The sequence below is a fragment of the Ambystoma mexicanum genome, chromosome 7q (assembly GCF_040938575.1).
Source record: "Ambystoma mexicanum isolate Mex_15411 chromosome 7q, UKY_AmexF1_1, whole genome shotgun sequence".
Taxonomy (NCBI): domain Eukaryota; kingdom Metazoa; phylum Chordata; class Amphibia; order Caudata; family Ambystomatidae; genus Ambystoma; species Ambystoma mexicanum.
In genome coordinates this window covers 987,614,717-987,636,504 of record NC_090941.1, presented here as the reverse complement: position 1 = coordinate 987,636,504, position 21,788 = coordinate 987,614,717, and the positions used below count along the sequence as shown (strand labels likewise).

Sequence of the window (21,788 nt, the reverse complement as noted above, 5' to 3'; positions counted from 1 at the left end):
GATGATGCCGCTCATTGATAGCTCAGCGGGTTGAGCGCTCGCTGCTGTGATCTGAGCGTGATCTGTTGGTCGCAGGTTCGAATCCCGACAAAGCCAACCCAGCCTTTCATCCTTCCGAGGTCGATAAATAAGTACCAATTTCAGTTGGGTGATATTGTATGTAAATATGTGCTCTGTAAAGCGCTTTGGGTTAAGGCGCTAAATAAATAAAACATCATTATAATGTTGTTCATTATCTACACGTGACATAAACCGCCCAGAGTAAATGTTTTTATTCCTTACACACCCACAGGATCACATTGTGAACTGGCTCCTGTGGCAGTAGATTGCAGCCGAAGTTCTGCACGCCATCCTCTGCATCTCCTGTGCCCACCAGACTGTCTGTTTGAAAATCACCCGCTGCACCCACCAAGAGGGGAAAGCAGTTTGCCAAAGAGGTAAGAATCCCGTAATTGTCCTCTACTTTAAAATGTTTCTGATTTGATTGTGTTGTACAATGTGGAAGTATTTGTGTGTGTGTGTGTGTATATATATATATATATATATATATATATATATATTTTTTTTTTTTTTATTATTTGGTTGAATCAATTCAACCTTAAATTACATACAGGATTTACATTTTTCACTTCTATTTCAATTAAAAAATTCTATATACATCAAAACATGAATATTCAAATAAAAAATGAAACCAGCATGTTGGATAAATAAATATTTCACAACCCAATAAAACATTTGTTTAAACAAAATAAAAAAAATGCTAAATTTCACAATTCATGTATATTTATGAAGCATTCAAAACTCTCTTGTAAAAAGAGGTTTTGTCTTTTAATGTACCTTTTTTGTTAAGAATGTGTAACTGGAAGTTGGCATCGGGGAAGTACAGGTTTCGCACAGGCCGTCCTTTTCCATCTTGTTGGCATGCCATGTCGTACACGCCGGATGCACATGCATGTTGTCAATATTCCTCCTCTGCAAATGGCAGATGCAGTTCTTTTGTATCATCATTTGCATGAACATACCCCCATTTTTTGGTGGTGTGATGAAAACGTTTCTTTCAGCATTGTGGGGGAGAATAATACATTCTCGCCAAGGCACTTTCAACCTCACAATTGAGCACTCTCGCGCTGCTGCAGTATTATTGATTTTCTGCCCTGGATTATTTGCCTGGGGCAGGTGAGCAGCGAAGGCCTGTCCTGACTTTCAATAGCAAGCTGCTTTACCCACATTTTCAAGCAAAGAAGTAGTAACTGGATGTTGCACAGCGCTCCCCAATTCCCGGTAAGGCCGTGCCGAGGAAGCGACGTACTACAGCGCTTCCGGGGCCCAACCACCCTTGGAAGTAAGTTGTATACTGGGAGTAAGGGACCTTTCTATATCAGAGCATTCTGTTAAGTGCAACCACTTGTGCCCTAATGATGTGTTATGGTGTCATATTTAAGCCGTTTGAGATGTAATATGTCCTGAATTCTGTGGTATTTCAATCCAGTTTTTTTTAGGGGGGGGGGCTACAAACAACCTGGCTGAAAGAGATACAATGTTACTAGGTCTTGCTCTACATGCATGTCTAATTCTGTGGTGTGGCAGGTGTAGTATTGTCAATGAAAAGCGGCTCTTGTGCATGACCAAGGAATGGAAGCTCGGCAGTGCTAGAGTTTTATTTGTAATGTACAGACACCAACTCCTCTGCACCCACAATACGCCTCCCCATAACTATTTCTTCAGCTTCCCCTGCAAATTTGCTGTGAAAAAAGTAGAACCAGTAACTCTAGAACATATCATTCAGTAAAATATGGCTAGATCATGACCTGCTCAATTTACAGAATAATCTTTTATTCACGAAATATGTAATTTGCCTTTGAATACAGTTTTATGAAGGGTTGTCATTTATTAAAGGGCATATCAAGATGAATAGATGGGTTCCGCCTTCAATAATTTCTTTTACATTTTTGATTATATTGAGGTGTGGAGATTTCTCATCCTCCCAAATTACCAGGAGCTTTACATCTCATTCATGAAATGTGTACTCCCCTTCTGGGTTTGCATCCAGGCCTAGAAGTGGCACCCCCATGTGCCCACACGTCGTCTAGCTGTGGTGTGCGGCTCTTGTCTAGCTGGACTATTAGTTTGAGAGCGCTCTGGGCATCATTTGGTGGCGTTTCCCTTCGGCGCAACATCCTGCCATCCAGAGTTCTGATATCTTCTTCTGTTGACTTGTATTGAGTTCATTCTACATTCTCACTTGCATTTGTCTCCTGTGGTGCGCCACCCCTTTCTCAGGGGGCAGTTATCTGGCATGATGACATCTGGGAGGGTTTTGTTATTTGGCACAGGTTGGAACCAAACCGGTCTGACTCTTTTTTTTTTTTTATTTTTATTTTTTTTTTTAAATGTTGATAATAAAAAAAAAAAAAATTGTCAGTCGTTCTGGAGTTCTTCAAGAAGACTCTCCTAATGGTATAATTAGAAAAAAAATATGCTGTCATTGAAGCACAATCAATAAAAACATTCCCACTGCTTAGCAAATTATCACTCAATATATGAGATCCATTTTCCTTGGTCCAATATCTGTGCTAGATTTCAATCAAATGTATATTTTATCAGGTATTCAGGCTGCTTTGCAGATGCAAATATATACAACGTTGCTTGTCATGCATTTAGAGTTTTTCTAAAACACTACACTAGAAGATGATAATATTCTCAGTCTGTTTTTTTTTCCCCATGGACTGGTTTATCATGAATGAGATTAGGTTTTACATGTCCACGTGAAATCACCAAAAATGGTCTTCGATTGTGAAGCGTCTTATGTCATTTGAGTCGAGGCAAAAATACGGGTGCTCCCTCGACTTGTCCTTGCAACATGGCTTCTGAGGTTATGCTCTCGTTTGTAACTACAACACAGATTTGCTTCTCCTAATACTTGCTGATGCCTCCACTGAGCCTGTGTGGCGCAACCTTGTAGACCAGTGAATTAATCACATTGACTTCACATGGCCATTGCAACCCCTTTGGGTGCAGCCCAATTGCAACTTCCAACGTTTTGATGCAAATGTATTGGAGCTTCAGCAAAAATACTGAACAGGTGGCAATCTGGCAAGAGCACAGGGATTTTGGGGGTTCATGGTTGTGTATGGCAGGAGTTTGGGGTCCAGGATTATTATATATATATATATATATATATATATATATATATATATATATATATATATATATAAAAAAAATTTTTTTTCTAACTCACGTAATGGAGAAGAGGTTTCTAAGCATGGACCCGGGTTTCGAACCTGTGGTCCTCTGTGTCCTCTTAGATATCTAACATGCATTTTATGATCGGCTGGAAAATGCAGACACTGAGGGCAGCACAGTAGTTTGTGCATGGGTTTGCATGCTTGGCAGGTTTGGCAGTGTGCTGACTGAAGGAGGGAGACTGACCTGTTGAGAGTGTGTAACTGGAACGGGAAATCTGTTGTGGTGCCAAGAGATTTGCCACACTTATAGATGATGGGGGTGGGGGGTAAAGAAATTGTTGTATAAAGTATGTTGGCAGTGAAGGCTGAGTGGGTAATGACCCGATTAATTACTTTAATGGTTTCTTGTAAAGCACCCACATCACCCATAGGACCCTATGGGGCCTGGGAAACCGATTGCAGGCATATGGCGATCAAACTAAAAGAATGGCCTGACAGGGTGATGAGAAAAGGAGGGTGGTAGAAACATATCCCGGAAGAGGAAGTGGGGGCGTGGGGTCTTCAGAAAGAAGCAGTAAACAAATGTGTCTTAAGGTCACAAACTGCTTGATTGTGAGAGGAATCTTTTGCACAGAGCTGGGTACAATGTGTTGGAAGAGCAAGTACTCTTGTTCCAGTGCCATCTGCCAGATGGTTATGAACCTACTAAAGCTGCCCATATTCGCGACCATTAACTTTGGATGCAGCATTGCAATGTCGTGCCCCCTTAGCAGAGGACCATTTTATCTCTGCATACAGGACCCTTTACAGTGTGCATTCTCTGGAAACGGGTTATCCCTCTGGAAATGTAAGCTTCTCTTTGAAGACTTATTCCCCTTGGCATTAGGAGTCTTGTTACATCTCAGCGTCGGCTTTGGTCCTTTTTTTGCCACATGGGTCACAACAAAGGCCTCCCGAATGCTCTGCATTAATTTGCCAACCTCTCAATGGCCGTCCGCGCTGTAGGAACTACATCGGCAAACCCAAGATGGCCACCATACGAAGCGTGCATTGTACTATTGGAAGGAGGCACCTGGCACTAAATGATATTGGTTATTTATAATGCGCTTAATACCCAGAGGTTTGTAAGCAGGAACCAGGGGGTCGAACCTGTGTTGCTCTGTGTCGTCTTGCTTCCAAGGCGAGCACATTGCCAATGATCTATCCTCCCGATACAAAGAACAACGCAGGCCCTTCGTGTTGCAACTTGGTTACATTGTAAACGCTTGTTTCAGATGCGCTTGTTCCTACTAGCGCTGCTAACCTTCATCCTCTGCTGCTGTTTCCTCTGAGCTCTGCTCGCCATGGATCTGTCCCTCCTTTTTTTCTTCTGCTCCTCTTTGCCTTCCTGCTGGGATCTTTCGTGCAGCTCAAGTCTTGGGGAACCGCTGCCTTCTTCCATCCAATCGGCCTCCGACACTGCTCCATGGTTCCTGTTCACTTTCCTTGGCCTTTATTCTACATCGAACTTTTATTATTGCCATTCCGGATCTTCAGCTAGACCACCATCCTGATAATGGATTTTACCCCTTCATGGCGTTTTTCTCCTTGTGGGACCGGCCTCTCTGGCGGCTGATTCATTCTGTTTTCACCTTAGGGAGTCCTGGCAGCCAGAGAGGACCCTCCTTACTTGCATGACTCCAAGAGTAAGTACACAGTTGAGCTCTAAACCTAAAAAGTCTATTGATCGCTAGCTTCGTGTTCAGGATCATTTTCCAGTTGGATCACTCGTACGTACGTAGGCATTCATACCCGTCTGCAGTTACCAATTGGCTGCTCCATCTTCAGTTTGTGCTCCATGTGGGCAGTCGACTAGTTAGATTTCGATAATCGACTCCTCTTGATAATGTGAGTGATGGATAGTAAACTCAACCAATCATGGCAGCCTCCCTCTTGCCCTTCAGTAAACGGGCCTTCTGTGATGCGATTTCTATGACCCACCTGCCCTCCCTCCCTCTTGCCCTTTCTCTCACAGTCCCCCACTCGTTCCCTCTTGGGCATCACCAGTTTAGTGGCCTTGGTACATCTGCCTGCTGGGTTGGGAGAGGCAGTCCTTGACCACACCGCGCCATGCACAGAAGCCTTCTGTAGGCTTTTGAGGGCCTGGGTAGCAACAGTGCAGGACTCTTTCCTAGGATTCAGCAAGTCCCTAGTGCCCGCTCTTCCCCTCTCCCCAGGGAGATGCCAGGAAAGGTGGTCCATTAATGGACCACCGTGCAGCAATAGGTGTCCATTTAAATACATGAAATGCAGAAACATAAGAAAACAATATCTGCGGATGGTGATTCAACATAATGCTTGAATTTGAGACCTACAAAAATTGAAATCCGATAAAGGAAAAAATCAAAGCCGAATTAAATGCGAGGTCTAATTCTTTTATGACTTGCACATGTTTTCAAGTGGAATATAAAGGTTACAAGTATTAAACGTTTTATCGGGATTAACACTGAGAGTATTCACATTTTGGTTATTCATTAATGGTGATGTTTCTGGGGCATACAGCGAAGCTCATGTGATATGCGTAGACTGTAGGTAGTTTGGTACTGAAAGAAGACCGGGATAGTTTACTAGGCAGTGGTACAGTAGGGTACCATTGTAGTCGGGTGGTGTCTCACAGCTTGAAAGGATTGGAGCTATATAGAGAGAAGAGTTGCAGCATAACAAATACCCCAAAGCAGGTAGGGTACTGAGAACTTCAACGGGTGACAGAGTAAAGGTTGCAGTGAGAGGGACTAGACGGAACTGAAACAAACTTCAGCAGAAGGCTTAGAGGAACCAGTGAACACAGTGACCATCAGACATCCAGGAATAAAACTGAAGCTCTGAGGGGAACAAGGTCTCAAAATGCAGCGAAACTAAAACGGGCGATCATTGAACATAGAACCGGATATATAAGATGGCACCTTCCCTGTGAGGTAATAGATGGCTTGATCTGGGCATACGAGACTGTCACTACCCGCTTAATCCTTTGCCTGGAATAGGATGAAGCTGTATTTTGTGTTTGATGACTGTACCTAGGATCATGAAGTTCAACTGGGCATAAGGTCTGCTTTAAGTGTGCCTCCAAGACCCATCTATTTGTTTGAGCATCAGTGCCATTTCTTTGGCAGTGCCATTCTCTGATCTAGACTGCTGGGTTTTTTGTTATCGGTTTGTTTCTTCTTGTTAGCGGTCTGATGCGTGCAGGCCTGATTTTGTCTTCAGCGCTTTACAAATGATAAATCAAAAAGGTGACTACACCTGCCATGAGATGGCTATGGATGAATACGCTGTGACAAATGCGGTTATGCATGGTATAGAATCGCTGCACATAGCCGTATTGGACTGGAGCTAAGAATGGATGCTTGTATCTTGGCAATTTCGGCTATACATGTCATATAGTGGCTTTGAGGGCGGGTATACTGGGGCATACAAGTTCTATAAATGGTCATAGAATGCTCCGACTTAGCATGTGAGGCTGCATCTTGCATACGCTGCTGCAGCTGAGCAGATCAGATCAGTGTGGATCTAGCTTATGATTGCTTTTCATGGTCTATGACTTTTTTGTAGTATATTTTGTGCTTTATCTGGCTTCCTGAATGCTGTACCTTTGCAATCAAGCCAAACTCGTCGGCATTAGAAGATTCTTGTTTCTAAATGTCTCTACTCTCGGGTACGTAAAACTAAACATTCACGATCTTAATGTTAGGAAAGTTCAAAAGTAATACTTGCCTTGTACTGGTAGTCAAGGGTATCGGGTAATAAAATCGCGGCAAAAATGTCGCCGGTAAAAAAATATTGCGGCAAAAATGCTGTGGTTTGACCCAGTAAAGGTGTTCCCCATTATACCATTTAAACAGAGCGGGGGTTGCGGAGGTGTCCCCCGCTCCTCTTAAATGGTGTGATGGGTCTGAGGGTTGCCGGGGTGTCCCCCGCTCCTCTTAAATGGTGTGATGGGTCTGAGGGTTGCCGGGGTGTCCCCCGCTCCTCTTAAATGGTGTGATGGGTCTGAGGGTTGCCGGGGTGTCCCCCGCTCCTCTTAAACAGTGTGATGGGTCTGAGGGTTGCCGGGGTGTCCCCTGCATCCTTTCCGTGATTGTGGCGCAAAAAACCACAGCATTTTTGCCGCTATATTTTGTATTCACAGCCATTTTTGCTGCGATTTTAAGACCTGGAACCTTAAGTATAGTGGACAGGATCTTTGCTAAATTATATGCTTAAAATGTTTGCAGCAGTCTGTTGATGACGTTAGATAGCAATGTCCTGAATAGCTATATTCTGTGTTGGCTTACAAAAGGGTGTTTGAATGGTAGAGGTATGTGGAGAAAATATTGTAGCATGGTTCCTGTTGAGATTTTGGGAGTCGAATTATTTTTTAGGCATGAAAAAAGTAATTCCAATTTCTTTAGGAAAGTAAACTATTTTTTAAAGTAGATATGATATTGTAATACCATTGCCTCTTCAGAACGGGCATTAATATCACAAAGCTGTTCTGCGGCACTTAACGAGTCACTTTTTCAGACATAATGAATGGAGCTGTTTGGTTGGGTGCAGGGAGTAACCGTCTAAGCTCCATGCAGTTTCCTGTTGGCAGCACATTAACTCCCTCTTTTATTCTTGAGAGTATCTGCCTCTTTTTTGGGAATAAAAGGGGCTGGTATGTCTCTTATGTGAAGGGCTCATTGTAGCTGTCAAGACCTGTTTGTCTTTGAAGACTTAGAGTAGTACTGGTAATTCCACCCCCATTGGTTACTAGATCATTTTAATTTTATTTTGGTGATTTGAGAAGCACCTAAGGCAGATGAACCGCCAGCTGGCACGGGCTAGGTGGAGTAGGATGAAAGGAAGCTGGCGCTGGGAGCAAATATCTACCAGCATTCCTGCTTACACAAGCGCCTGTTACCAAAGGCAGACGGTAAAAGGGGCGCTTGTCCTTATGTGAGCAGTGTAAAGGGGGAGGCGGAAGCCTAGTGGCCCAAGGTTCTTGATGATGAGTGGTCTTAAATGTTAATCTTCGTTTAAGGTGGTTTTCTTCCATGTTCCCGTTTATGCAAAGTTTGTTTGAAAGATTTGGGCCAGAGTCCGTCCAACTTGGCAAAGTCCTTAGAATGCTGCAGCTTGAGATGTTGTATCACCTGCTTAACCGGGGGTTCGTGCGGGTGTCTACTTGGTTATCTCATGACCTAGGTTTGGAGGACTTTGGTTCCAATAGATGCGAAGCGTGATGATAAAGGTTTCAGAATATTTTCTGTGTCCTGCCAGATGCCACTAGAGAGCTTTGACACCAGAGGTGATCCTATTTATTTTTTAGGTAGAACTACTTACTACGTACCTACAGCAGGAATTTCTGGGGCGATCTTGGGTAACTATAGGGATTACACATCCAATGTAGTATAGGTTCTCTGTAGGAAAGAGGCTAAGGCCTAGCGCCAGCGCTGTTTAGTAAAACATATGGCACTTGCCTTCTCATTGCTGATCACTTTTGAATAAATTAAGGAATCTTTGATGAACAGATTGCCGAAGCATGGTTTTCATCCATGTGATAAATCATTAATCCTGGTCCATTTCCATGACAGCCTAACATACTGTAGATAATATAGACGGGGCTTGATGAATCGCCCGCCTCCCTGCTCCCAGCATGTTGTCAATGAGGGTTCCAACAAAAGGTCACCCTGGACTGGCACAGACATCCATGATCAAGGTCCTTACCACCTTCAAATGGTAGTCCCTTTTAATTTCAAGCACTGCATTTTTCTAGAAATCTCTTTTTTTATTCCCCATAAACATAGTCCCATTTATTTTGGATCGGATGGTAACATTCATAAAATTCATGTGCAAGACAAAATACAGAAATGTATTACCAAGACTACAGATCATAAAGAAAGATACCGTGTAAATGATCAGATTACAAATATACGAGTGCTCATAAAACATACAGTATGTAGAATAATTTTAGTTGTTTTTCCTAATTTTCATTTCATTTGGGTGAAGCTATGAAAAACATGTTTTATTCGAATAAGATGCAAAAAGCTGTTCTGTACTGTGTAAAATCTAGATCTAGATTTATTTGAGACTGTATCACTCCTGTATAATGCACAATGCTCCTTGGTGTCCACAGAAAAATGCAGAATGCATTAGATCGATCCTTCCTTCCTTCCTTCCTTCCTTCCTTCCTTCCTTCCTTCCTTCCTTCCTTCCTTCCTTCCTTCCTTCCTTCCTTCCTTCCTTCCTTCCTTCCTTCCTTCCTTCCTTCCTTCCTTCCTTCCTTCCTTCCTTCCTTCCTTCCTTCCTTCCTTCCTTCCTTCCTTCCTTCCTTCCTTCCTTCCTTCCTTCCTTCCTTCCTTCCTTCCTTCCTTCCTTCCTTCCTTCCTTCCTTCCTTCCTTCCTTCCTTCCTTCCTTCCTTCCTTCCTTCCTTCCTTCCTACCTACCTACCTACCTACCTACCTACCTACCTACCTACCTACCTGGTTCTAACGTTAACAAAAGGGGACACCCTAAAATGAGAGCGGTTGCTAAATTCGTAGGTAGATACGGGCAAATGCGTTGGAGTTCAAAAGTCGAAAAATAGATGAGGCAATGAAAATGAGTAAAGCGAAAAACAAATCCTTCTATGAGGGGGAAAAAGAGAAGTTTGTATGAGGTAAATTGTGTGTATGGTGGCTAAATGTCCATCCCCACCATGAAGCTAAGTGGGTTAAAAAAAGAGATGCAACTCCTTGGTTTTCATTAAGAGATTTATTTGAGACTATGTACAATCTTGGGAAAATCAAAAAAGGGGTCAGGAAGTCTTCTGACGTTCTAAAGCTGCTTCCTAAAGTATCTCTGGTTCTTTTCCCCAGTTTCACTTAGTGTTTGGTATAAAGGTTGCTCCGGCGCCAGATGTTCTAGTCAATGGGCGCTCTCAGCCTGTAGCCCACACCCTACATAGTGTCACTCTGTATTAGGAACGCAACACCCCATGCACGGAAACTGTATCCATGTTGGTGCCTGTACAATTGTGCCTTTTTACCCTATGGATTTTGAAGACGTTTTTTCCCATCGGGTACTGTTCTGCTTTGGGGTTGCATGAAAATCTCTTCTGCTGCCTGCGATACTAAAAGATGCATTTGCCAACTTTAAGAGGATTCAATCCAGCACTACAGCTAAGTCAATGCCTAGTCTGGGATACTGAATGGAAACCCTTATTGATATATCTTTATGTCCAGTACATGAGTTCTGGATGACTACCCCTATATAACACCCCTCTCTTGGAACTCCCCTGACCCCACTGAGCCAAGAAGTAGTTCTGTCTTGCAAGTTTAAACGGTTTATTTGATCATTTAAACAATATATATAGATATCACACTTTATAATAAATTAATAATTGAACATCACACTTAATCTGAGCAGTAATCAATAATGGATAGTCCGGCACTAGCACACTTCTTTATAATCAATGATGAGTGGTTATAGGATGGATAAGATAGCAACAATACTTTTATGGTTTCAAATGGATGTAATGTGGAATGAAATGCAGTACAGAAAATAACTTGATAGGATTTCAGCAAAAGACAATGTAATCACTTTCTTGGACAATTCACCCCCCCCCCCCCCCCCTTAATGCAATGTAAGGAGATGAATAGAATGGGACTCAGTTCTTCGGAATGCAATCAAATAGAGTTCAGTTCAATTCCTCCCCAGCAGCTTATACAACAGACAGGAGTTTTGAAACACAGACCCAAGTGCTTTGAATATGGTGACAATGCAGTGAGAAATATGCTGAAAATGCTTTTAATTCCCTTCAGGAGGTTCAGGGTGAGTGGTATCTAGTTAATATTAGTACAGGCTCACTCTAGCAATGATTTAGGGATGGTTCTTAAGAAGCAAACGAAATTTAGTAGTTCAGGCAAAAGCAGCTATCTTTTTACAAGTAAAGAAATCGGGCCAAATTGCGGCAAAATTCGTGGGTGCGAGAATCGTGATTATGGAGAAAGTATAAGGAGTAGGAAGTCGGTTCTAGGCTCGTTGAAAAGCTGAGATACTAAGATTTCAGAGAAAAGTTAAACCAAGTTCCTAGCCCAAACGGTTCCAGAGATACGGACGATTAAATAAAGGTAGTTTTTCGGATTTCAAATTTTAAAAGTTCAAAGCGACAGGTTACAGCTTGCAGCTAGAAAATGACAGGTGACAGCTTTGCAAATGACAGGTGGCAGTTAGGAGGCAGTTCTACTTAGATTAAAATAGTTTGGATTAGATTATTTTAACTAAGTGATTGGTTCTGCACAGTTCTGCTAGGTACTCGCAATATATTTAGAAATAGGCCTAGCCACGGATCTGGTCAGGTTTTGGACTGGACTCCGGTTCTGGTCTCGGCACTTCAGTGATCTGGGTCAGCTCTCTGGTTCTGCTAACAGTGGTCTGGGTCACTCTGGATCTCTGGCCTCTGGTTCTGGATACTGCTCTGCTTTCTCTGGGTACAGCACTGCTTCTGGATCTTTCTGCACAGCTTTCTCTGGATCCAGCGCTGATCTGCACGGCTCCTGGATGCTGCTACCGCTGTTAGGTTTGCTGGATGCTGAGGCCTACTGAGAAGAGTTCTCAGTTTGTGGGTTTAGGCCCTTGCCTTGAGTTCTGAATCAAGTTCTTTGGAGTTTTAAAGTCTAAGTGTTGAATTTGGTATCTTCTGAATGTTGTATGGTCCGGCAGCATGCTCCGCAGCAAATGGAATTGAATGTCCTCTCTAGCTTCCAGTGGCTCTTTTTATGTCTTTTGAAAGTGGGTGTGTGTGCAGCATCACTAGCCAGCCCCTCTCTCAACTGCCCATTGGTCAAGCTTTCCTTTCTCTCTTGATTGGGGAAAAGAAGTGGAGTGTCAGAGCGATGTCATTTAATGGGTTGCAGAAAGGACACTCCCCTGTCAAATTACACACAATCAATATTTGACCTAAAGACATATTTCATAGATACAGTGGTTTGAAATTACATGCACCCATCACATATCACATGAGGTATACCCTGTTCAAACTCTGCTCTTCCTGGGGGCTTGCATTCAGAAATGGCAACATTTGGTGCTTTTTAGTGGGTTTTGCAACATCGGATTTTTCTCCAGATTTATACACATGTACCCGGCCTGTCCATACATACTCCAGTAAACTCCCATGTCTCTAGCTTAAACACAGAGTCTGTAGTATACATAAATAGCAGAGTTTTGCCCCAGAACATCACACAAATTCCCAACGCATCTGAAAACGTGCACAGAAAAATCACAAGAATTATGGTATCATTTAAATAATTTTGACAAGTCCGCACCATGAGTTATACATCTTTCTTAAAATCATATTCTGGCCAACAGGGGTGTGTCTTCCCAGGTCACATGGTGGAGAAACCAGTTTATCCAGTTTCTGCCAAGCTCAGAGACCCTGCCCCTCCCAGCTTCTGCCAAGAGGAAGCTGTTTTACGGTCACCCCAATAAACCATCTGCCTGGGCCCAGGGCAGGCCTCTGTTCAACTCCCTGTAGCTGCTCCACCCCTAATCTAATCAGAGAGGTGACAACTCCTTTTGGCAAGGGGAAGAGTGGCTGAGCAGGTTTTAACTCCTGTGGGGGTAGATGTCAGGCAGAATTCAGTTTCATTAAGCCAGGTTTCAGATAAAATGTCACTTTTTGTTCCCCAGTTTAAGTCAAGACAATTTTTACATATGCAGCTAGAATGCTGATTCTAAGTTCAAAACTATGACATTTCAACAGTGACAAACTGTGACACTCAAAAGTAGGTCACTCAGTTAATTTAAACATTTTCGATTTTTGGTAGTTTTAAATCCAGTTTCAGTTAGGCTGCTGCAGACCTGCAGAGCTCAGCCAGTCTTGTTATGACCATTGTTTTGGGGCTCTTCAACTTCCCAGATTTAGTATGCACACATACTTCATTCTGACAGATGTCCGCTGGTGTTCAGTGAGATTTTTGGATGTGTTGCAATGTTTGAAAATAGGCATTTTGAGCTGGCATTCAGAGAAACAAAAGGTGATTTTAAAGTGCGGTTTTTCCTTTGGCACACATTTCACTCATGGCACTGGTGGGTGGCAAGTTAGGCAACCATTTTAGTGTGCACAAACTGCGTGGTTCTCCTAGATTCTGGTGCACATGTGGGCTTTTTGGCCATCTTGGATTTTCTAAGCCCACAGCACCAAATGTTGCAGCATGATAGCTCAAACGTGGGTCAAGGCACCCAACACAACATCCTGATCTTCATGTACTTGGATGAATCGACTTGTTCTGACCCGTTTCCACTCCTGTCGGAGACCTGCAGTGGCATTGCTTTCAGGCATCTATTGACATTCCAACCCAGCACATTTGTTAGGCTGCCACCCGGTTGTTGGTGGGTGCCTTTGGGAGCCCCTGCCAGCAGACTATGCCATCCATATATGCTCTGACCCTAGTGTGAAACGAATGACCAAAACTGCCAGGTGGATAGCTCGGGGGTTGTCTCCAATGGAGACTACTCGGCTTCTCCGTCAAGTGTTGCTGCATTGAATCGCATTACATATAGTAATAACTGCTGTCATTCTTAGAGTGCTTAAAGGTGGGAGGAATCAGCAGTTCTATTAAAATATCTGATTAGTGTTTATTATCATTACTACCACCATACTTATTGGCTTGGGCAGAGCTAGAATTTTCCATCAAGTTGTAGGTGAAAATGACCTTCTCCACAGGTTTACGGATGATTTATGAAAAGGGATGCAGGGGTTTAATCTTTTGACCCCCCTCCTCCCCCAGCTGTAGGGCATCCAGGGATCGTTTTTGGCTTATTACATTAAGAATGCTTTGTGCCAGGTTTTCACACATTGACTGCGCCACATGTATTAATTGTTGAAATTATGTACTGACTCAGATGGAAGTTATAAATTTAAGTATCTCCCGTAGGAGAGCCCTTTTTATTGACGCGTGTTTCAGCTCTGACTGGGCCTTCCTCAAACAGGGCATTAATCCTAAACACTACATTAATGATAAACATATGTATAACACATAACATGATTGTGGACGATGCATTTTCAAAATATGGACAGAGATTGCAGAGGGGTGTCGGGTAGGATTTTATGGGAGGTTAGAATTCACAGTAAACAGCACATAAGAATAAAGAGATAAAAAAGAGAAGAAAAAGGAAAAAATGGAGAAAAAACAAAGTAAATAAACGTACCACTGAACTAATTAAAAGCAACTAAAATTCACAAACATTTTTAGAAAATAAATTTTTCTAAAAACTAGTAAACAAAGCTGATGATCACATGTTGTAAATCGCATGTCTACATCGTTAGTTAAATCATAAACATCTTACATGGCTTGACATTTGCCATTTGAATATACGTTCATGCTACGCACAATTGCTGTAGTCAAGTTATGTTTCCATTACGTCATTCCCAACTCATCACTAGGGGTATATTGTGTTTTCATATACTTCTTTTTCAGCTTGCTCACGCAAATGCCATTTAAAAAGTATAAGATATGTGCTCTTACCATCTATTGTCTTGTTACTCGTATGTGGATGCGAGTAATGATGCTCCCTTTCATGTATCTCTGGGTTTCAATCCCACCTGTAAAGCATGATCGTTTATGCACTCTTGTCCGAGAGAGAAGGTTGTTGTTTAACCTACGTAAATAGTACGTGTACTGTGCTATTGATATGATGGTTCTATTCTTTGCTCATGGTTCTTGGTGTCCGAGATCACCAGGTTATATTACCCATTTTTGTTATATTCATGCATTTCTTATCAAATACGTGCATAGTTACTTTATTTCATGTCCGACGGTGCGCTGGGTATTCGGGGTTCATCCCCTGTCATTGTTCTGGAGTACCAGGTCCTTGATTTGAGGAGTTCTGAGTCCCCATGCTCATCTGAGGGTTCTGCTGAGCCCTCAACATGTGACCCAGATCCTGTGCAAAGATCTGGACCTGGCGCTCCAGTTGGGGCACCCGCACTGGCTGGTACGGGGTCCTCTGTTCTACTCTTGGTTGATCACGGGATGGGTAACTATACCTTCTCCCATAATACCCCTGGTTAGGATAGTTTTGGTACCCCTCCACCCTTAGCCTCCCCTCTCCCGGATTGGGCTGTCTGGGCTCAGGAAAGTGGGGAAAGAAAGAAGGGTTGTTTTGGTGGTTGCGGTTTGGTGGGTACCGGGGAAAGAAATTTGGCCCGGCATTTGAGGGATTACTGCCCTCCTGGGGAAAGTGAGGAGGGAAGTTCCCTGGGTTGGCAGCTGTCTGGTTGTATCCCCCCCCCTTGGGCTGGAGAAGTCCACACATAACCCAGGATGGGTCTGTTGCCCTTGTACCGGGGGCTGATGTAGTCGGGGGGGTTTAGGGGTCCCATTTGTGCGGTTACCTTCCTGACTCCCTGTTTGGGATTGGCCCGAGGGCTTTCTGGGTCTGGGGTTGGTAGGATTCTGTGCAGGAATGTTTTTAGGCCCCACCATCTCCAGATCTAAAATGGGGGTAACCTTCACCTCTGCCACCTTAGCAGCAGCGAAGATGTTGGGTGGTTTTGGGCTTTTGTTAGTATTTTTACTTTCTAGTGGCTTCTGTACTTTGTAGATGCGAGTTGCTTGTTCAATGACCCAGTCTAGTGATCTTTTCTCATGAAGGTCCCTCACTAGTTGGGTCATAATGTATTTAGGGAGGGCATGAAAGAAGGTATTGACAAATTCCCTACTGTCAGTGCGCACCCTCCTGGTGGTCTGCACAAAGGCACGTTTCAGTTCTTGGACAAATTCTTGTGGGGCCTGGTCTTCCCCACATTGAAGGTTTTAGGCTGCCTTGCGGGCCTCTTGAGGGTTCCTATGAATTGAAAAATGCTTTAGGATGGCCGCCCTATAGGTGGACCATCTTGAATGGTTCTGATCCTCCAGCCCTGCAAAGAAGCTGGAGTATCCAGGTGAAAATGTCCCCTTGACATACTGAATACAGCTTTGGCTGTCCTTCAGGTGAACTCCATTTGCTCAAACAATTCAAGGTGCTCCCAGACTGAATATTTGGCATTTTTGTGGTAGGGTGTGATGACGCTCCTAATAGCTTTGATTTGCTTCAGGGGATCTTTTAGTAAAGCTCTCTTAACTTTGTTGGCTTTTTTAGTTCTGGTCACCCTGGTCCATTCACCCTCTGACTCAGAGGCACTGCTACCAGAGGGGGCTGTCTGATATTCTAGGTTCTCCCGGATTCTGCGATCTTGGGAATGGCTGGCAGAATGTGGGGGCCTAATCGCTTGAGACCTGTGGCACTCAGAAGAGTCTTCTGACTCTCCCTTGCTCCCAGGATTGGCGGAATACCCCACACACCCCAACGATCCTAGCTGGGAAGAGGTTTTTAAGATGCTCTTAGTGGGCCTAGTCTCATGGAATTGTCCACCAAATTTTACTGACTGATCTCTAGGTGAGTGATATTTCTGAGGATCCATTTCTCTGATTCTCCCCTCACTAGAGTCTCCCTGATCAGAGAAGCTGGCCCTAGCACTTGGGAACCTGTACATAGATGCCCGCCCATTCATTTCTGGGAGGCGCTGACTTGTCAGTCCCATATTTCCCATTGTGTTGAAGTCTACCATCTCCAGGGCCCTTGGTTCATATGAGCCAGTGGACATGGGGGTGGCAGAGTCCATGGAATTGAAGGGATTGAAGTCCCTGATGCCAGGGTTCCTGAGGTTATGCTCAGGGGTTTCTCCCTCCCATCTTACCTCATCTCTTTCAGCCCCTACTCCCTGATGACATGCCAGAATCTGACCCTTTTGTTCCTCTATTAAGGCCTTACTGGTCGGAGTTGTTCTTGCATGGCTCTCTGTGAAAAGAATGACAGGCTCCATAGACAGAGAGCCTCATTGTGTGTCTGTGCTTCCTGTCTGAATTGGGAGTATTGGGTCAATTTCTGCTGCAGGAGACTCACCTCCTGAATTTGGTCCTTACTGGTTTGATTATTCTTTGACAGAGCATCCGCCACCCGCCTGGTGAGCTCCAACTGCTTTTCATAATCTATTTTGATTTCACCAAGTCCCTGAAGGGCCAGGTGATTTTCTTCTAACTTTGTTTTTAAATGACTGACTTCCTGGCCTAAGGCGTCCCTCTCCTGATTTAGAGTACCCCTCTGTGCAGCCAGGTCGTCCCTTTGTTTTTTAAAGGCACCAGCTTTCTGGCGCTCCTCATCAAACTCTGTTTGGGATTCTAGATCTTTAATGATTAATTTATTATTTTCCACTTTTAATTTGTCTATCTGCTCTTGTAAGACGACCATCTGTTCTGTGCAGACTCTATTAAAAGTTAATTGTTGCGCCAGTTTTTGTTGGCTCTGTTTTAAAGAGTCCAACCTTTGTTGACACTCTTTCTGCAGTTTCAGTACCTGGGCATCTTGCTCTGCGTTCTTTTGCAGTAAGAGCATCAGTTCTTCTTGCAGTTTGGTGGCATACTGCCTAGCCTCTGTTTCAGCTTCTTGGCTCCTCTGGAGCCTTTCCTCTGCAGAGTCCAGGTTAGTCTGGATTTTCTGCATTGCTTCCCCTTGCCTCTTTGTGAAGTCTACTTGGCCTGCATACTTTTCTTGTAGGACTCCTATGTGGAGGTACAGGTAGGCCGCTATTTTGGCAATTTTGCATTGCTCCTCTTTTATTTTAGGGGTCATGTACAGCTCACTGAGTGCTTCATGTAATGGCCCCCTGTTCTGCCAGATATTAAGGTTGATTTCAGTGACTTCTTGTTTTATTCCCTGCAGCCATACCTGTTCGTCCATTCACCCCTGACAAACAATTTGTGCAGTAGGTGTTCCCTTGCAATATTGATTTCCACTGGAGTCGCCATTCCGGAAATATTAATTTCCTTCTGGCTTATTTCAGGGTAAATTTACTTTTTCAAACGGGCCTGATTTCTAGAGTATTTATTTTAAGGGTGCTTATACAGTGTAGCAGAGTACTTGGACCACACAAAGTATTATTACTCTGCAGGTAAGACTGCTGTGTTAGACTGTCACGGGTGGCAATCAATCAAATCCTGGACGAGCCCCCAGATTTGTTAAGGATTTCAATCAGGCGATACACTCTGCTCTCGGCCACTGTACAGCGCAATGGAAAAACATATTGATATATGGAATCAATTATTTGAAAGATGTACCACTCGTATCACACCCCTTACTTTAAAAAATACCCCAGGTCACACTGGACCAAAAATCGGGCTGGTTTGTAAAAGGTATTATTAATTTACTTATTTAAGATCAAAATCACTATATATATATATATATATATATATATATATATAACAATCACCAATGGGGTGACAGAACACAGAATGATATCTTTAATACACTACGACTAAGTAATGAGCAAAACAAATGCAGCACAGAAAATAATACTTTTGTGTTGGTTTCAGATCAGATAGCACAATGGTTAGAAGTTCCCCTTGCAACACCCTCAACCCCCCAATAGCCAATGCAAAGAGATGGAAGGGGAGAGCAGGTATTCAGAAATAGTACAGATCAGTGTCTCACTTCCCCCTTCCTCCCCTTACACAGAAAGAGAAAAACGAAGTGGGCTTTTCAACTGTCAGGATGACTTTTTTAAAGTGGCTGAGCAAGAATCTCTAAATGTGTGGAAAAATGCTTAAATTGTTGTAAATTCCTATGGGAGCCGCTTTGAACAGTTGCACACAACCATAAGCAATGGTTTAGTCACCAGAAAACTTTTGCAATCTTAAAATCCAAGTTGGAAGCAGTTTAAATCTCTTTTACACGTGTAAAATTTCTCAAGATTTTAAAATCGCGGCAAACTTTTCCGTGCGCGATATTTGTGATAACGGGAGAACCCCACTGTTTTGGGTTCTATGGATAGTTATGGATGTTAGGTACAAGTAGAAGTTGAAATTGCGTTTCTATCACAAAATCTGAGGGAGTTATAGTGGTTTTAGTAAAGGTCGTTTTTTGCGAGATGGGCGCGAGAATGGAAAGGGGCTTCAGTTTTAAAATCAGGAAAATATTGACTATGAACTAGAGTATCCCAGCTAAGCCACCAGGACGGCATAGATAAGAGTCAGGAGTGATTGGCGACTCAGTCCTGGTTCCTCGCTGTCCACCTTGGAGCGCTAGGCTGGTCACTCGAATGAAATTAATAGATCAAAGTTGACAAAATGACTAGGAAAAAGGATGCTTTTACAGATAGACAGAATAAGATTTCACTATGGATTCAGACAATATTACTGACTATGGAAGTAAGGATAGTTCAGAGGTTAGGAGGGGACAAGATAATGCACAGGAATCAACAGTTTCTAGCTTCCTGCTATACTCGCACAACACATGGATTTAAGATTTTGGACTGTCAGGATTCTGGACAGCTGGGCAGCTGGGCACATCTGTTCTGATCTTGATGGTCGTGCAGATTAATAAATATCTCCGTCCCCAAGTACCACACAGGCAGAATGACCAATCACTGCCTGTGCAATCTTTGAGGCCACAGGTGTAGTGAGCCGACAATCAGGAACGCCGGAAGGACTCCCTGACCGCTGTAAGGCAATAAGTGGTGTTAAACAGGGTGCAATTGGACAATGCAATATGGAGATAAGTAGTAACAAGGCTTACCGAAGTGTAATGGAAATCAGAGCCTCAATGATCTGGGAAATAGCAGGGGACCAAGCAGAGTCAATGGGCTGGGAATCCTGTGAGGCTTTGTAACAGATCCACACATGAGCCAGGATGCATTTGCACTAGAAGAAATTCCTTAGCCGTCCAGAATCCTTAAAGCGAGGTCAAAAAACCAGTAATTTCAAAAGTTCCAGGCAAAGGAAGATCCGGTATGCAGTCCGTTTAAGAAGATCCGGGGTTAAAAAAATCAAGAGACAACAACAAGATCCGAGGCAATGGTACCAGATGTAGGAAGAAGAGAGGCAATCTGTGAGGCAGTCCGTGGCCGTAGTACTAAGAATCCTAAGAAAACAATCGCCAAACAGTCCTTATGTGAAGCAGCTGTGAAGCACTGCTTCCGAGTTTTCCAATGCTTTTATGTGCTAGCTGCAGTCACATGACGCATCACGGAAGCATGAAGAAGGTCACGTGATACCAGATGACAAATGGGATTGCAGCAATTCATATCATGTGGCGCGAAATGTCTGTGTGACCGGGCAGCGATGCAAGGCTTTCGGAAGTCTCCATGGTGTCTGCCAAAACAAAGAGGGTCGGAAAACCCCTGGGGTGCCAAAGGGTGCTTTCAACTGTTTGGCGGAGTATCGCCGCCCCGCGTCCCTATGGGAGGTGAGCGCCCTCGCCCTCAATTGTCTGGCGACAAGTCGCCACTTCGCCCTGGTGAGAAGCGACTGCTGTGCCAGGTAGGTGCGTGCTAAATGGTGTGACTGTGGAGTGTCTAGCAGTGTGTAAACCGGGAGACGTAACAACATCGGACTGGACAGGGTCAGCAAGGCGCTCTGGTCACAGCACAGCACGGCACAGCACAGCACAGGATCTGCCCTTCTTGGGTCTGAGGATATTTCAATTCAGCAGGCAAGCAGTAACAGCACAGTCCGGCTGTATTATGATGCTTCCCCTAGGCTTTTGGGGGTTCTCTTCTAGAATTTGAGGCCTAGCTGAGAATGGTTCAGCTAATCAATAGGCCTTTGCTTTGCCAAGTTTCTGGAGTCTGGAACAAGGAAGATGTAGATTTCAGCAGCAGGGTGCTCCGCCAGCAATCAGGAGGGTGAGTGGATCTGTGTCTCTGTCTCTATTTATGCTATAAAATGACATCATAAAGGGGGTGTGTGGGCCGGTTTAGCTAAGCTTGCCCCTTTGAGCTGGGAGAGGGTCAACACTTCATCTCCGCCTTGCAATTTGAGTGATTGGATCAAGGCTGGGTGATGTCAGATTTTATGATTTGTTTTACAATCCTCAGAGACCTCCCCTTAGCCATTGGTCTCCAAATCTGATTTTACATTAAACACCCATTTCTACATTAATCACTTTTATACAAATCGCACATAAAGATGCCCTATTTCACATAGCAGCCATTCCTCAAAACCCTGCAGTGGTGGGGTCTTGTCTCCCCTTACTACAGAATTTTGCCCTTTTCGCTATGAACACACTTTCCAATTTTTCTGCAAATTTCCACAAATATGCGTGTTTAACATGGGGACATGCGTGTAACTTTTCATAATTCTAACAGTGATACATTTTGCATAAAACCACATAGCTTGCCATTCCTGCCCAGAACATGCCACACGGTTCTGCCGCCTCGTCACACGTGCAACCGGAAATTAAATTAACAACTCTATCATTTTTATATTTTTCACCATTTTGAATAGCAAGTTATAAGTCTTTTAAAAAGTATTCTTTGTTCATGTTCAGCAACAGATGGTCGCTTGTCTCCACCTCTTTTTGTCTCCCTGCAGTCCAGGGGCATGCTCCACCTTTTTGCCAGTAAATGTGGGATCACGATTAGACTATGTGCCCTATTTACCACTCTAAAAGCTACGAAAATAGGTCGGCAGCAAGTGATATCTTGCCCTCAAACTTCCCACAAAGTTTGTAATAAGTAAATAAAAGAAATCCTGGTTCGGGAAGATATCTCGCACTCACACCATACACTTGATCAAAATTTCTAA

General features: G+C 43.5%; 1 protein-coding gene across 4 annotated transcripts in view; it reads left to right on the top strand.

Moving 5' to 3' along the window:
- Positions 1-21,788, top strand: part of FAM168A (family with sequence similarity 168 member A) — an 812,985-nt gene that overhangs the window by 115,181 nt on the left and 676,016 nt on the right. For all 4 annotated transcript variants that reach the window (XM_069640117.1, XM_069640118.1, XM_069640119.1 and 1 more), the window contains exon 2: positions 293-437. The gene's annotated coding sequence lies outside the window, so the exon portion shown is untranslated. The remainder of the gene's footprint in view (positions 1-292; positions 438-21,788) is intronic.